Consider the following 15253-nt stretch of genomic DNA (forward strand, 5'->3'; position numbering starts at 1 on the left):
TTTGTATTATATTGTTGTATGAATTCAGGAGTAGTGTCATTATTTCCTGAGTCCACTAGATGTCACTCTCTGCACTATAATCTATTGATTTGAAAAACTATTCTATTGAAACCTCACATAATTTTTAAGCTGAGGGCGAAGCTTCATCGATACATCACTACTAAACAGCAATGATTATGTTCTGTTGATGTTGAAACAGCCACACACACCTACAAGGCATTTTGTCAAAATCATTACTATTTTTGACATTATCCGGAACATCCACTTGTAAAGGAAACTCTAACTTTTTCATTTTTCCAAAAACTCTGATTAAACCGATGTCAGCATTTCAAATACAAGTAATTTAAAATACCAATCATTAATAACTATTACAATTTGTCCGTGAAGGTTCTCATTTATCCAGGTCATGGTTATCCAAGTGGTTCCCAGCAGAGTGATTGGTCAAACATGGAGATTTGTCACTATGCGTCATCGATCCCGGAAGTCTCCACCTCCAAGGGACTCATTGTATAAACAAAGCGGGGCGTGATTACAGCTGGCTGGAGTGAAGCCATTATTACGTCATAATGGACTCTCGTAACCTCTCGTTCGCCCAGATTTCAGAGCAACTTTATAAAGTAATAAGTTGAAATCATGGTCATGATGATGAACTTACTGCATCTTGGAGAGGAAGACTTCAATATTTGAAACATCTGGGTCAGGAGAGTTGAGTTTTCAAATGAGCGGCCCTAAAAAAACCCAAGTATAACATGTTGGAGAGGCAACATCTTCACTCTGGCCAAGGAACCCCTTCTTGGAGGTCATAGCCAGTAACAGGCCTAGACTACAGCAAACTTTCCTTCGGGACATGATGATCGAGAGTTGAGATTAACTCTGGCATTAAGAGCCAACGCGGCACAGGTTCGTCCTCCGGGATGACTTTGTCTTTTCCAGCAACACATTGCGGGAGATTGGGGTGATATTTGAGCGGCTGATGATCGATGACAAAGTCTCTTTCATGGCGGCGCGTCACTCTAAGCTAGCTGACCTCACAAGTACACGGATGCTCTTGAAAGTCCTTGTGTTGCGGTGAAAGCCTTGGAACTACAAAATCAAATGGAAACTTCACAAAGTCACTAAGAAAGTTGTGCAGGACTTTTCTGAAAAAAAAGGACTCTTGTTTCTCCGCATTGATTTATTTTAGGTTCAAAGACTTCGGGGCTTTTTCTGTCCTCCACTGACAAATCGCTGTAATAACTGCACACAATACTCCCTCATTTTGTTATTGATGACATCATTAATGTAGTTACAACTTAATGACATGTGGTCAATACATTTTGTTATGAATTAAACAAATAAAATTAGGAAAATTGCAAACATTGTAGTGAGTCTTAATGAGAATTTTCGGATCGGAGGAAGTCTTGTGGAGCAAAGACAAAAAAAAAAACATCAGACAGATTCTTGCGTCTGAAAACCTCTGAAATCAAACAAAGCAGACACGATGAGAAAAAGTTCCTTGTTTTCACAAGATTTGATGAGCCTCCCAAGAGCCCGATGTTATTCCAAAGTTCTGGCCCAAGAAGCGTTTCCTTCCATCCGCCTCCAAACACTTTTTGTGTTTTTGTGTCATTAGGGGGTTTTGAATTTTTGGGTCTTAGGATTTTTTGCAATTATGGAACCGAGGTAGAGGATCATCTCTTTTGTTTTCTGTTTATTTATGGGAAAACTTCCTCATCAATCGAGTATAAAAGATAAGAGAGATAGTACAAATGAGAGAGTACCACACGTGAGTAGAAAGTTACGACTTTGCAAAGTTTCAATCTAACAAATTTGGAAAAAAAAAAGTTTACAAATTTGTGTAACTTTTTAACAATATTTTCACTTTATATCATTTATCGGTTATCGATCAAAAACCTTTCATACCAGTACTGATGGCGATACCTTTAATTCCATTCTGGTTCCTAATTTAAACTTTTTTCAATATTTTATGAGATTGATTCTATCGAAAAGAAACTGACATTAAACATTAGTACATATCTTGAGTTTGGTAATTTTTCACTTCAAGCTGTTTTCTTACAGAAAAAAAAAAAAAAATTCCAGTGCAAAAGAAAACTTGCTAACATTTGACTAATCAATCAGATGTTTTCTGTCTTTTTCACTTATCAGTTTTTCTTCAGAAAAATCCACACATTATCAAGTGTTGGTAGCAAAACCTGGCCCCGAAAGACGAAGCATGTGTCGATGAAGCTTCATGAAGAAGTGTCATATTTTTCAGGAGGACAGTAGGGGGCGCCCTCATCTTAAAAATGATGGTTTCAATAGAACAACTTTTCAAAGCAATAGATTAAAGAGCAAAGAGTGACATCTAGTGGAGTCGGGAAATAATGACACTGTTTCATGAAGCTTCATCGACACATCACTAGTTGGTACTACTGAAGCATTTTGGTTGGGGCCTCCTGATAACCTTCATTAAATGGAAATGTAATTTTTTTTATAAATTAATTTACCAATAGACTAAAATAGAGTTAATCTAGAAAGTGAAAATTCCGACACACACAAATAAATCAATACATCTCCAACTACTAATTTCCAATTGTTTCATTTATACATCAAGTTACATGTTCGCCATGGCAAAGGTGTGATTGTACAATATTTGGCAGACAGTCCAGCAAAAGAAATGCAGTTTTAAAAAACGTAAAAAGATTAAAATCAAGTGACAGATGGAAGCAGGAAAGAATGTTCGGAAGTCTCCAGTGGCGGCTGGTGGAAAATATTCTAGGTGGCGCTCTTTTCCAGTGTATTTCCTGAAGAATCAGTCAAAAATAGTCTTATATTAAACTTATTAATTACATGTGGAAATCGACAGCTAATGATGAACAATACATCCTTGCTAAGATACAATTGATAATGACATTTTAATTATACTATAACATACATCATACACAACAAACTAAATGATTTAAAAACTAAAGGAAAATAAATATCAACAAACTGTCGTCTGCACCAGAACATCAGAAATATTTTCTACACACTCATCACAAACAGACACAAAACATTTATAAAATTAGTTAAAGTAGAAAACTTTATTTCAAACCTTGCGTCCTCGGACTTAAAAAAAAAAAAAGGTGCACACTACAATGTGAGCTAAACAAGCCAATGGCATATTACAAAGGTTTACCTTAGCCATATTCACACCAGATAAGTATAACCTGTGGACCTGCAGTGAGAATTCTGAGCCGCTCTAGTAGAAGAACTCACATTTCTCCGATCCTTAAAACTCTTCACTGGCTTCCAGTTTCTTTCAGGATCAACTTTAAAATTCTGGTTCTTACTTTCAGATCTATTCATGGTCAGACCTTCCATCAGTGATCTGATCCAGACTTACACCCCAGCTCGGGCTCTGAGGTCTGTGGATCAGAATCTACTGATGGTTCCTGAACACGCTTCCGGACGAGAGGAGAGAAATCCTTCCAGACTGTTGCTCCTAAGCTTTGGAACGATCTTCCTCTCTCTTTGCGCTTGATGGATCTACTGACTCCTTCAAGAAACATCTTAAGACGTTTTTTATTCGTTCAGGCTTTTCCTTGATTTTCTGGAACTCCTGTTGTGTTATCAGTTTTTATCTTGATCTTTAAAATATATACTTTATTGAATATTGTTTTGATTGTTTAAGCGCTTTGTGACCCTGGTCTAGAAAAGGGCTATACAAATAAAAATTACTTACTTACTTACTTACAACGGCGATTTATAATAATTTGCGGAGAAAGTCGCAGATATAATCCTGTGCTAAAGCGCCATGTCTGTGATTTGTAATGTAATAATTCCGCTCCGCAAATGACCTACTGTATTTGGTCTAACACGGGCGTTGGGTGATAATACTAGTCCAGTGCGAATCTGCATCCCATTGTTTATTATTGTAATTGTAATTATTCCATCTTGCAGCGTATATACTACCTTTCTCTTTCAGTAATTTCACACCTTTTTCGTAAATCCGCTCCCACACTGTACGCTCGTGCACCATAGATCCGAACATTCATTGGTATCAGATACAGATGTTGAATTAAAGAAATAAAGCGCCCTCTCCGTCAATAACGAAAAACACCTCATTTGTCGGCATAGTTTACCCACAAATGTCTTTCTCCAAACATTCTCCTTCCTGTTCCTAAATGTCAACCTTCCCAGCTCCTGTGTAATGAGATGCAGCAGCTCGAGTCCTCGCACGTCTGTCACAGAGGGAGACGGTAAAGCAGGTTAACTTTCTCAGAATGAGATTTGTTGATATTTCATGCAGTCGATGCTCACCTGTGGGCGACCTTCCTTGTTAATATTCTCCGTGTGGTTCTCCTTTTTTTTCCCATTACCCCTCTCTGCCGCGTAGATTAAACTCAGATTGACCTGCGCAAAAGTGAATTAACTCACTGGAATTGAATTTTTTTTTTGTTTCCCAATATTTATGTGCATCCATGATTGGTGGTGTTGCTGAATATAATAATTATTCCACTAATGTGATTTTCATTTCAGCACCTGGGAAATAATACGTTATTAACCTAAAGTCATGACGTCCATCTCGATACTACATGTTTCTCTGTAAGATCATTATCATCCTCACATATTAATGTCTTTTATTATCTAAAACACAGGTTAATACCTTAAATGGATGTTGTGTGGCAGACCTAGAGAACAATTCGGTTTCTATTTGACGTTACTTTTAACATAAGCATGTTTTAAACACAAAGCTATATGGAAATGTAAACGTATTCCAAGCGAAAATGACGGTTGGGGAAACTCCTGATTTATTTTTGGCCAAACTGAACAAACATTCCACAGTTGTTGCCAAGAAAAACTAACACAGATACGCTGAGTTCATGCCACTAGTTTCCATCTCACCTTTTGCTCTCAGGCACCTCTCGAGCCTCGTCTTTATTAAAAAACTATTTGTTTGATCTCAAAACGATGCAGAAAGAGCCGTTGACAGAAACTTTTTTTTTCTTTTCTTTTCAATACATTTGACTGAAACAATGTTTAGATTTTCAATGTGACTTAAGGAAGTTGTTTCTATCTTTTAACATTATACTCTAAAAAACTATTTGAAAAAATAACAATACATGAAGAAGAAAATAATTTAGTCTTTTTTCATTCCACTCATACTGAAAACAAAAGATTAAATTATCTTTGTATCAAAAATACACCAAACTAAACATATGGTTTTATGTTTCATACCTCATATGCAGAGTATTTTACTTTCATAGGTCATTTATAGAGAAAATATATTAGAAAAAAAGCGTTATTTTGGATTTTTCTGCATTTGAAACGAGTTTAAATTTTTCCAGCTTAGTCTGTACCTAATCAAAGGCGTATTGCGAATATATTAATGGTTCGAGTGGATGTGAACAACAGTATCATCAAGTTAAAAATGGAGTGATGCATCACACAAGTTTGCAGACAGATTGTTTATGCAGATTGTATACAAACTTGGTCCTAGGATTGATAAAGGTGCACCTTTAGAGGAACAATAATGGTGGGAGAAAAAAATGTGTATAGTGAATGTAGTTTTTCTGTTAAATAACCAGTTTTTAACACCACTGAAATTCTTACAACCTAAAACAACCCACATGATAGTAAACTAAGAAATAAAATTACAATTTGAAGATTGAAGAGCTGTTTTATTAAGATTATTATCAACTCAACGTTGATACACAATTAGGACACTAACGCCATAATTGACCTGCCACTGTTGACAATTCATGAGCCTCTGAATAGAAGTAGTTAGAGCTGGATGTGGCCCTCAATTTTGACTCGATAAGTCTTTGTCCACAAATGATTGTTCATAAAGATAATTAACAATAGTCCAAGTTGGTTTGCTTCTTGTTTGATTGAGTTTTAGAATGTCTCTATGAATTCATATTCACCCAAACTTCACCCCAAAAGAATTGTAGTACAGATGATGTTAATATAAGACATGTAATCTTAACTAATATCTTTTGTTTGTCTCATAATAAGCTAGCATTAGAGTGGTGAAAAAGCCATTGTTTGATGGGGAAATAAAACCTGTTACCGGACTGCGTATTGGTCAGTGTTCATTCTCGATACTGGCCTAATTTTCCGTCACATATCATCCGTTCTTCATGCACCATCCATGCATATTGCTGAGACTAATCTTGGGTCCTTCACACGACAGTCTGACCATCGTTTATTTATTTGTGGACCATGTGGAAGTGGATTTATTTCAGTCCAGTTTTTTTTTTTTAAACACCAGCTTAATACTTTTCCCCACTAATGATTTATGTTTGTTCTGCAGACGATTTGACATTTCTTCTCATGTATTGCCAAAAAGATAGTTGGCAGGAACATCAAGTAAATCCCTCCCAGCACAACCGTAGTCAATACTCTCCCATAAATCCTCTTTGCTGGCCACTGCACCGTCACCTGTTCCAAGTGCAGGCACCAGGACCGGTTGTCACCGACCACCTCTTAGGTCTCCGAGAGCTCCAGCTCCAGTTCCCCCCACATGTTTCTCCCGAGTGCTAACCAGAGGCCGACCAGTCGTTGATCCGTTTGACTCTTTGATTCGTGGCTGACGTCGGGCTGCGGGACGACGCTCGCGCTGGTGCTCCAGATGGAGCTTCACGCTGTTGGTCTGTGATAACTGAGATGATGAAACCGTGATGTAACGTCAGCCATCAGAGCTGTTTGTGGGAAGGAAAAAAGAGAAGAAAAAAACGCACAACAAACACAATCATGAAAAGATGGTGAATAATACATGTGACAAGCACAGAGATGATCAAACCCGTCATCATTTATAGATGCGGCAAATGATCAATATTACAAAGCAGATCAAGCCAGTGGGGAAACTTATTAATATGCTTAAAGTGAGGCAGCTGGGAAAATTAATGAAGAACGACTTGGCTTTTTGATCTGAGACACTCTGTGAGTGGAAAAAAAAGGACCAAAAAAACCTCTTGAACCCAAAATCTAATGGTTGGCTTCGTCTAGACGGTCCAGAATTCACACATTTCAGCAAAGCCACGTCTCAAAGCAGTTGTTTAAAGAACGAGATGGTGAGATCTCACATCTCGCTGCTTTCTTAGCTTCATCAAGATATACTCAACGATATACTCTCAACTATAAGACGCTACTTTTCTCACTTGCTTTAAACTCTGCAGCTTTTACAATAATGCGAATAAATTACAGATGTTTACAAGTTAATGGCCTCCAGGAGGCGCTCTAGCAATGGACGAGTGGAAGAGATACGTAGAGGAAGATGATTGAGTCCAGAAGAAGCGGTTAGATAGAAATTCTGCGTTAAAAAAAAAAGAACAAGAAAATGTTTGAATTATTGAAGAGTCAACTGGTGCATCATAAAAACATCTTCAAGATGGAAAACACAACGAAAAACATATGAAGGGAGCTTTTAATTTGAAGTTAATCTGGCCGTTAGAGGAAATGGAGATGCTTTACGTTAGCATAGCATCAAAAAATCAATGGTGTGATGATAGAGATGAAATCGTAAACCAATGATGTGTCGATGAAGCTTCATGAAACAGTGTCATTATTCCCTGAGTCCACTAGATGTCACTATTTGCTCTATAATCTATTGCGTTGAAAAGATGATATTTTGAAACCTCACATATTTTTTAAATTGAGGGCGCCCCCTACTGTCCTCTGAAGAATATGACACTGTTTCATGAAGCTTCATCGACACATTACTAACGTAAACAACCAAGTTAATACAGAACGACAACAAATAGGTAAATAAAGATATTTTTTCCATGGAAACAAAAATATTTTTCTGCTTGTTGAAACTAGGTTCAATTTCTCTAGCTTAGTCTGGACCTTATCAAATGCGGATTGCAAAAATGGTCGTTCTAGTGTATGTAAAGAACAACAAATTACTGTATCATCAAGATTTAATAAATGGTGTGAGGAATTACACTAGTTTGCACACAGATTGAAAACAATATGGGTCCTTGGATTGAGCCTTGAGGTACGCCTTTTTTTATTTTACATTATTTTTTATCTAGCGGTGTTACTGCTTTGTTATGAACACTGTTCAGAAAAAGTATTTATATGATAATAAAACATATAGTTCTGTGTTAATATCTCCAGTTACCATATTTTCATGTGCATCTGGAATTCACCGCAGTTGTACTTTACAAAATGAATGAAAATTGTTGATATAAATGGCTGATCCATTGCAATTCTAACGTCTTGCAAATAAGAAAAAGTCACCCGATAAACTGTTAGCTACAAACTAAAGACAGTTGCATGGCTGTGGAATACAATAGTGAGTTGCAGGTGTAGCATGCTAATGTTCTAATGTGCTTAAGATATGCTGTGTGTGTTTTTGTGCGTGTCTGAGGTGGATTAGAACCAAAGGTAAGACAGAGCTGACAGTGTCTCTTCTGTTGCTGGGTTTTAGGAATATTACGACGCATTAGGCTGCTGTCATATCCTTACAACGTCTTGAAACGTCTTCTGTTTGTTTGCAAAACACTGTCTGCTTTAGGCGACGCCGAGGTTCATGGATCTCAGGTCCCAACGACATAACGCAATAGTTGCTTTGGTAGTTGAGAAGGTGAATTATTCATCTGATACCTTCCATTGGTTGATAGTTTTAAAGGTCAACTAATGTGAAAACTCAACTCTCCTGACTGACATGTTTCAAATATTGAATCTTCCTCTCGAAGATGCAGTAAGTTCCTCATTATGGCCATGTTTTCAACTTATTACTTTATAAATTTTCTCTAAATCTGGGCGAACGAGAGGTTACGAGAGTCCATTATGACGTAAAAATGGCTTCACTCCTCCTTCGGCCAGCTGCTTTGTTTATAAAACGAGTCCCTTGGAGGTGAAGACATCCGGGATTGGTTACACGTGGTGACAAACCTCCATATTTGACTAATCCACGCAGAGTGGTTATGATAAACAAGATTGAATCTCCCAAAAAACAAAGAGTTTTCAGTGGGCGGAGCTTAAGATCATTTTCTAATGTCAACATTTCAATGAAAAGAGAGTTTTGTACAAACACACACTGATGATACAATAGAGTCACACATCTATTTAAGACACACTTGCATCAACACATTAACTGAATTTACAAAGGCTTACATTTGTAGTAAAATGATATTAATAAATTACTTGTTTTAAGTTTTAAATTGTTCATAAACCTTTCCCTCATACCTTATTATTTGGCTTCATATGTTTTTTGGATTTCCTCTGGGACTCGCTGCCACATGTCTGTAAAAGTCTGGAGACGCTGTTGTGATGTATTCAGCCTCAGTGCTTCTCCTCAGGTTTAGACAAGATAAAGGATCTCCTGCTGCTTTATCTCACTGAGGCGTTAAAGATTTAGGCGTTAAGGTTTAAAATCATAAGAAATATTTCATGAGATGCAAAAATAAATGGAAAAAAAACAAGATTTTGAAATGAGCTCTTATGGGTCTCTGGTCATTTAATTGAATCACAGACTAGTTTTCTGTTTATTTGGGTGAATATTTGGTTCGTTCACTACAATGTGGATAAACTTTTTGTTTTGATTATTTCTTCCTTAATTAAAAAAATAAAAACGACTCAAATTAGCCAAGAAGTTGTTAAAGTCTGCTCATTAAAGGGACAGAAGAGATTCCTCTAGAACATGTTGAACTTGTTTTATTCTTTTTAAATTCCCAGACAGAAATATAACAAAACAGACAATTAAAACATTAAGTTGAAGGGATTCTTTTATTTTTTTATTATTTTAATCAATTCCTCATGTCAATGCTTTAACACAAGAGACGAGCAGTAATTTATACTTTTAAAATTCAAGTTAAAATCACTCGGTTCGGTGTAAAGCTAAGGTTTCTTGTCGTGGGCAAGACATAGTTGGCCAAGAAAAAAAAACTGAGAGGTTAAAAAATGCTATTTGGTCCAAACAATTGTCGGCCGCCAATTCCTTTATGTCTGACAAACACATCAGTAGTTGTGTTAAAGATTTTGTTACTTTTGTTTAAGAGAAAATAAATCTGGCAGTCATCTGCGTATCAGTGAAAGGGTAGGATTTCCGAATAGAACTTCAAGTGACAAATCATTTGAAGACCGATGCTGCTTCTTCTTCTACTACTTTTTAACACTGATCAACCAGTCGTTGAAACACTATCACTGACACTTGACAACACTTTTATACAATTGAAACAAGTTATTAAGTTGTGTTTCATTGTGTTACTACTGTTGTTGTGTTGTTTTGTGGTAAAGTTAGTGTTTTCTCGAGCATCTGCTCCAAAGACGCGTCATACTTATCCTCCTGGCTGAAAATGTACCTTTATGTATACATGTTTTAACCTGATAAACTGTGTGATTTGGAAATAATAAACTGTACATGCTTCAGTTATACCGACATTTGAAAAGTAGTGACATATCTTCCGTTTAGCGACGTAGCTCCTGCTCAACACTCAAATTTCTGACCGTTTGATAGCGCACTACGTTTTCGCACAGTGCTCAGTGTGATCACACTCGTGTACTCAAAATATGTAAGTGCAGAAGTGCGCGATTTGGGACACACCAAAATTCTATATTCTGATAACAGGAATCATAACATAGTTCTGAAACATCTTTTCATCTAAAGTAGGGCTGCACGATATTAGAAATATGAGCGATATTCAATATTGGTGTCTTGAATTGCATTATTGATATTAATGCAATATTTGTTATTAAAAATTAATTAAGATAAGGAAAATGATGCAATATTTTCCCTTTATTTTATTTCTGCGCCGACATGATCGTAGAAAAAATATCACTTATAACGCTGAGTTTCGCGGGACTTGCTTCGGTTTCCCGCGAAACTGAGTGACATCAGAGAGGAGCCGCCGGCGCGTCGCGATATCACCAATTGTTTATAAATGACCTGATGCTAACAACTTAGCTCGTTAGCATACACCGAAGACCGACACGTTTTTCGGCGATCTTTTAAGAAAGCAAGCTGCGCCTCACAGTTCACAGACAGACGGAGACGTAAACAACAACGAGACATAGAAGTACAAATTGACAACTTTACAGAACCTGACACTGATTGGTCAAAGTCGTATTTAAGAAATGCTTGAGTGAAAAATGATGATTTATCGCACATGTTTTCGATGCATATCACACGTGTCAATATCGCAAAATCAATATTTTTATGATATATTGTGCAGCCCTAATCTAAACATGTTGTGACAGATGGAAACCATAACACAACATGTGTACGACCACGACATCATATGCTCCAAGGTTGGTTCAGATGAATCCACTCCAGTCTCTGGTGATAAAGTCTGGTGTTCACTGCCATATGATAATTGCATGCGTCTTCAGAGTGTGTTAAGATCTGCCTGTCGTCGATAACACTCTGCTGCTGCGGTGCCTCTCGCTTCCTGCCAGTTATTTTAAAACAAGTCACACAAAGTTCATCCCAAACTCTCCGTCTAATCCTCAAATCTGACTTTATCACTATCATCTTAAACCAAACCACTTCATTTGATGTTGCAGGCGGCTGAAGGCGGCAGGAAAAAAAAGAAAAAGGGAAGCCGTTCAGTCTCTTTTGTTTTTCTGCGGCTCCCAGATGAGCAGCGGTGAAATGACTTTGGCGGTTCAGCTAATGCGCCGTAATTGGTGCGAGGAGCAACAATTATAGACAGTGATCTGCTCGCAGCGACTTCTGTTGAGCGTTAACTCTTACCTTTGCCTTCACCTGCTCGCTGTCACTCACACTGAAGGTGCGACCAAAAACAAGCTAGGACGGATGACTTGAACATACACACTGAGAAGAGAAGGACAGAAATCACTCTATTCTATTAAAACCTCACATTATTTTTTAAGCTGAGGGCGCCCCCTACTGTCCTCTGAAGCTTCATCGACACATTGGACATAGTCTGGACTATTGTAATCGTTTGATTTCATGTCTAAACAAGAAGGATCTGTCTCGCCTCCAGTTAATACAAAACTCTGCACCGAGAATTCTTTCTTGATCTAGTAGAAGAACTCACATTTCCTCGATCCTTAAAACTCTTCACTGGCTGCCAGTGTCTTTCAGGATCAACTTTAAAATTCTTGTTCTTACTTTCAGATCTATTCATGGTCAGACCTTCCATCAGTAGATTCTGATCCAGACTTACACCCCAGCTCGGGCTCTGAGGTCTGTGGATCAGAATCTACTGATGGTTCCTGAACACGATTCCGGACCAGGAAGAGAGAAATCCTTCCAGACTGTTGCTCCTAAGCTTTGGAACCATCTCTGTGTTTGATGATCTACTGACTCCTTCAAGAAACATCTGAAGACGTTTTTATTTGTTCAGGCTTTTCCTTGATTTTCTGAGACTCCTGTGTTGTTCTCAGTATTATCTTGACCTTTAAAGTATATACTTTATTGAATATTGTTTTGATTGATTAAGCGCTTTGTGACCCTGGTCTGGAAAAGCACGATACAAATACACATTACTTACTAATCACTAAGGACCCCTTATTTTTAGGAGGTACGTTATTTTTCCGATTAGCTGAATACAAATCCATAAAACTTTTTTTTCTGTGAAGAACCTATTTATCTTTTCATGATCATAAACATTGCTCCGGTTTTGCGTAAATCTAGCCAATCACCGAAGGCCTGACGCATCATTGACCAATCAGAAGCCAGAAAAGGCGGGTCTATCTGTCACTACAGCACCACTTGTCTAACGCTTCTTCACTCTTGAGCCAAACTTAAATCTGGAGAGTTCTCACTAAAATTTACGGTAAATTCCCCAAGAAATTATTAATTAAATCATACATTTTTTAAACTTCATATGTGTTTGAAGAATACTGTTGATATGAAATAATCAGTCGTCTATTTAATAAGTTTCCCTTTTGGGTTTATATACTTATATATGTCAGTTTCTCACCAACCATGAACCACCACACATTAAGAGTAAAATAATGCATTATTATTTGGATGTATTTCTCAATTCTTTCCACCAGTTAAACCCTTTATCATAAAGTTTCCTTCAAGAACGTTTGGAGGTGTCTTGACCACGTATCGGTGAGACCCTCCTTGCCCACGGCGGTACGATACTTTGAGCGTCACTAGAACAATCCTGCGGGTGTGAATCACCTGCTCCGGTCCACTGGGGATCCTGATCGTTCTGCTGGAGCCCCGAGCTGCCAAGTTTGACAAAAAAAAAGAGAAAAAAAAGGTGATTCCAATATATCAAGGTTACTTTCTCCGCTGAGAATGTAATGAATGTGTGACGTTCTGTTGAGTATTGAGCCTCGCGTCGAACAGTTCGAGGGCGAAGAGGTGTTTATTTTTAGTGTGACAGCGGATCGTCACGAATGTCCTTCACTGGTGCCTCAAAACTGACGGTTAAAGAAGTAAAGTTAGAGAAAAATGACGTCGGTATTTTATAAATATTGATTTATAGCTCATCTGAACACAAAGTTTATCAAGCGATAAACTCATAGATTCATGTCGATGAGCGTTTCTTTTTAAATACTTGTTTGTTTGACCTCATTCTGTGTGTAAGTTATGGATAAATATAGTTTCTATGGATTCTTGGGTGAAATATCACTTTAATGTCTTCAATAATTGTTAAAACTATGTATTATTTGAACTAATTTGTCAAAATATTATGACATTTTTACCACTTGATAATAATAACATTTAGAGGTTTTCGACCACATATTGATCAACAATTTTGTGTTATCAAAGTTATTGGTTATAATGTTAATACAATATATTAAGGACAAGGTTTTAAAAAAACAACATTTGTTTGGTTGTCATTTACCATAAAAGATGGTCATTTTGAATGTACATTTTAATTGTAAATGTCATTATAATTATTATTTTGAACCATTTCTGTGATTCGTGTCGATGTGCGTTTCTTTTTAAATACTTGTTTGTTTGACCTTATTCTGTGTTCATGTTATGGATAAATAAAGTTTCTATTGGTTCAATATCAAGTGTATCGGAAGTGTAATGAAATTAAAATTCAACTTAATAAGGGTGTGTAAGAATGTGAGTCCGCCATCTTTGACCTTCCATTCTGAGATGGAACAATACATTTGAATTGAACTTCCTGTTGATAAAAATGCATTTTCAAAGTAATAAACGTCCCACATAGCGTGTCATTTAGTGAGTGGTTTCAACAGTTGCATTCTGGGTAATATCTAGTCTTAAAAGAGCCCATGATTAAAACGTGTGTGGCCCTCATGAACAACAAAACAAAGATTGTGTTGAAATGTAGTGATGTGTCGATGAAGCTTCATGAAACAGTGTGATATTCTTCAGAGGACAGTAGGGGGCGCCTTCAACTTAAAAATGATGTGAGGTTTCAATAGAATAGCTTTTCAAAGCAATAGATTATAGAGCAAAGAGTGACATCTAGTGGACTCAGGAAATAATGACACTGTTTCATGAAGTTTCGTCAACAAATCACTATTAAAATGTTCCTCGCTGCTATAGTTGGCAGTCTCACAAATGATCACATGACACATATAAAGTTCAGTATAACCAATAATAATAAACACAATGGCATGAAGTATAAAGTCAACCACTTGTTAATTGTAATAGAAATGTCTGAAAAAGGGGAAGTTAGTGAAAAATCTTCTTCAATAACAGTTAAAGTTATTGCTCTTGTGCGATGAGTGAAAATTATAAAAATTGTAAACCATTGTATAGAAATCCTATATATACATACGTAAACTGACTAGATGAGATTAAAATAAATTTAGAAAATAGATAGAAAAATAGACAACAGGTTATCTGTAATTATTTTATTATTCATATCAAAGTGTTTATAAATACTACAGTTATTTTTCAAATCTTCTGGTATTATTTGGATTTTTTAATAACCTTACTTTACCATAATTTCCCATTAAATAGGCAATTTATTTTACCCTTCACATGTGTCTCCTTATGTCATCTAATTGCTTGATACACCCGTGGTTAAAACAAACACACACTTACATAACAGTTACACAGCAACATGTTGAGCAAGTTTCAATGTTTTTATTCATCATCATCAGAGTAAGGAGTATCAGGCTCACTCCTGATTGGACGAAGATCCTCCGGGCTTGTGATGTAACCAGTTCAGTTACGGGACTTTTGCCAAAGTGAAGGCGAACAGGTTTAGCAACGAAGAGAAACGTATTTTAATACATGTGCAAACAGAAGTCTGACTCCGAGGTCACAGAATCCACATGTATAGCTCTAAAAAGTAGTGATGTGTTGATGAAGCTTCATGAAACAGTGTCATATTTTTCAGAGGACAGTAGGGGGCGCCCTCAGCTTAAAAAT

The 15253-nt window shown here is 36.9% G+C and overlaps 1 protein-coding gene across 1 annotated transcript in view; it reads left to right on the top strand.

Annotated features, from left to right (window-relative positions):
- LOC148085262 (nuclear receptor ROR-alpha A-like) overlaps positions 1-15253 on the top strand; it is a 40092-nt gene that overhangs the window by 9023 nt on the left and 15816 nt on the right. The gene's annotated exons all lie outside the window — the stretch shown is intronic.

This window comes from Callionymus lyra, chromosome 2, assembly GCF_982586985.1.
Source record: "Callionymus lyra chromosome 2, fCalLyr1.hap1.1, whole genome shotgun sequence".
In the NCBI taxonomy this organism is placed as follows: Eukaryota; Metazoa; Chordata; class Actinopteri; order Syngnathiformes; family Callionymidae; genus Callionymus; species Callionymus lyra.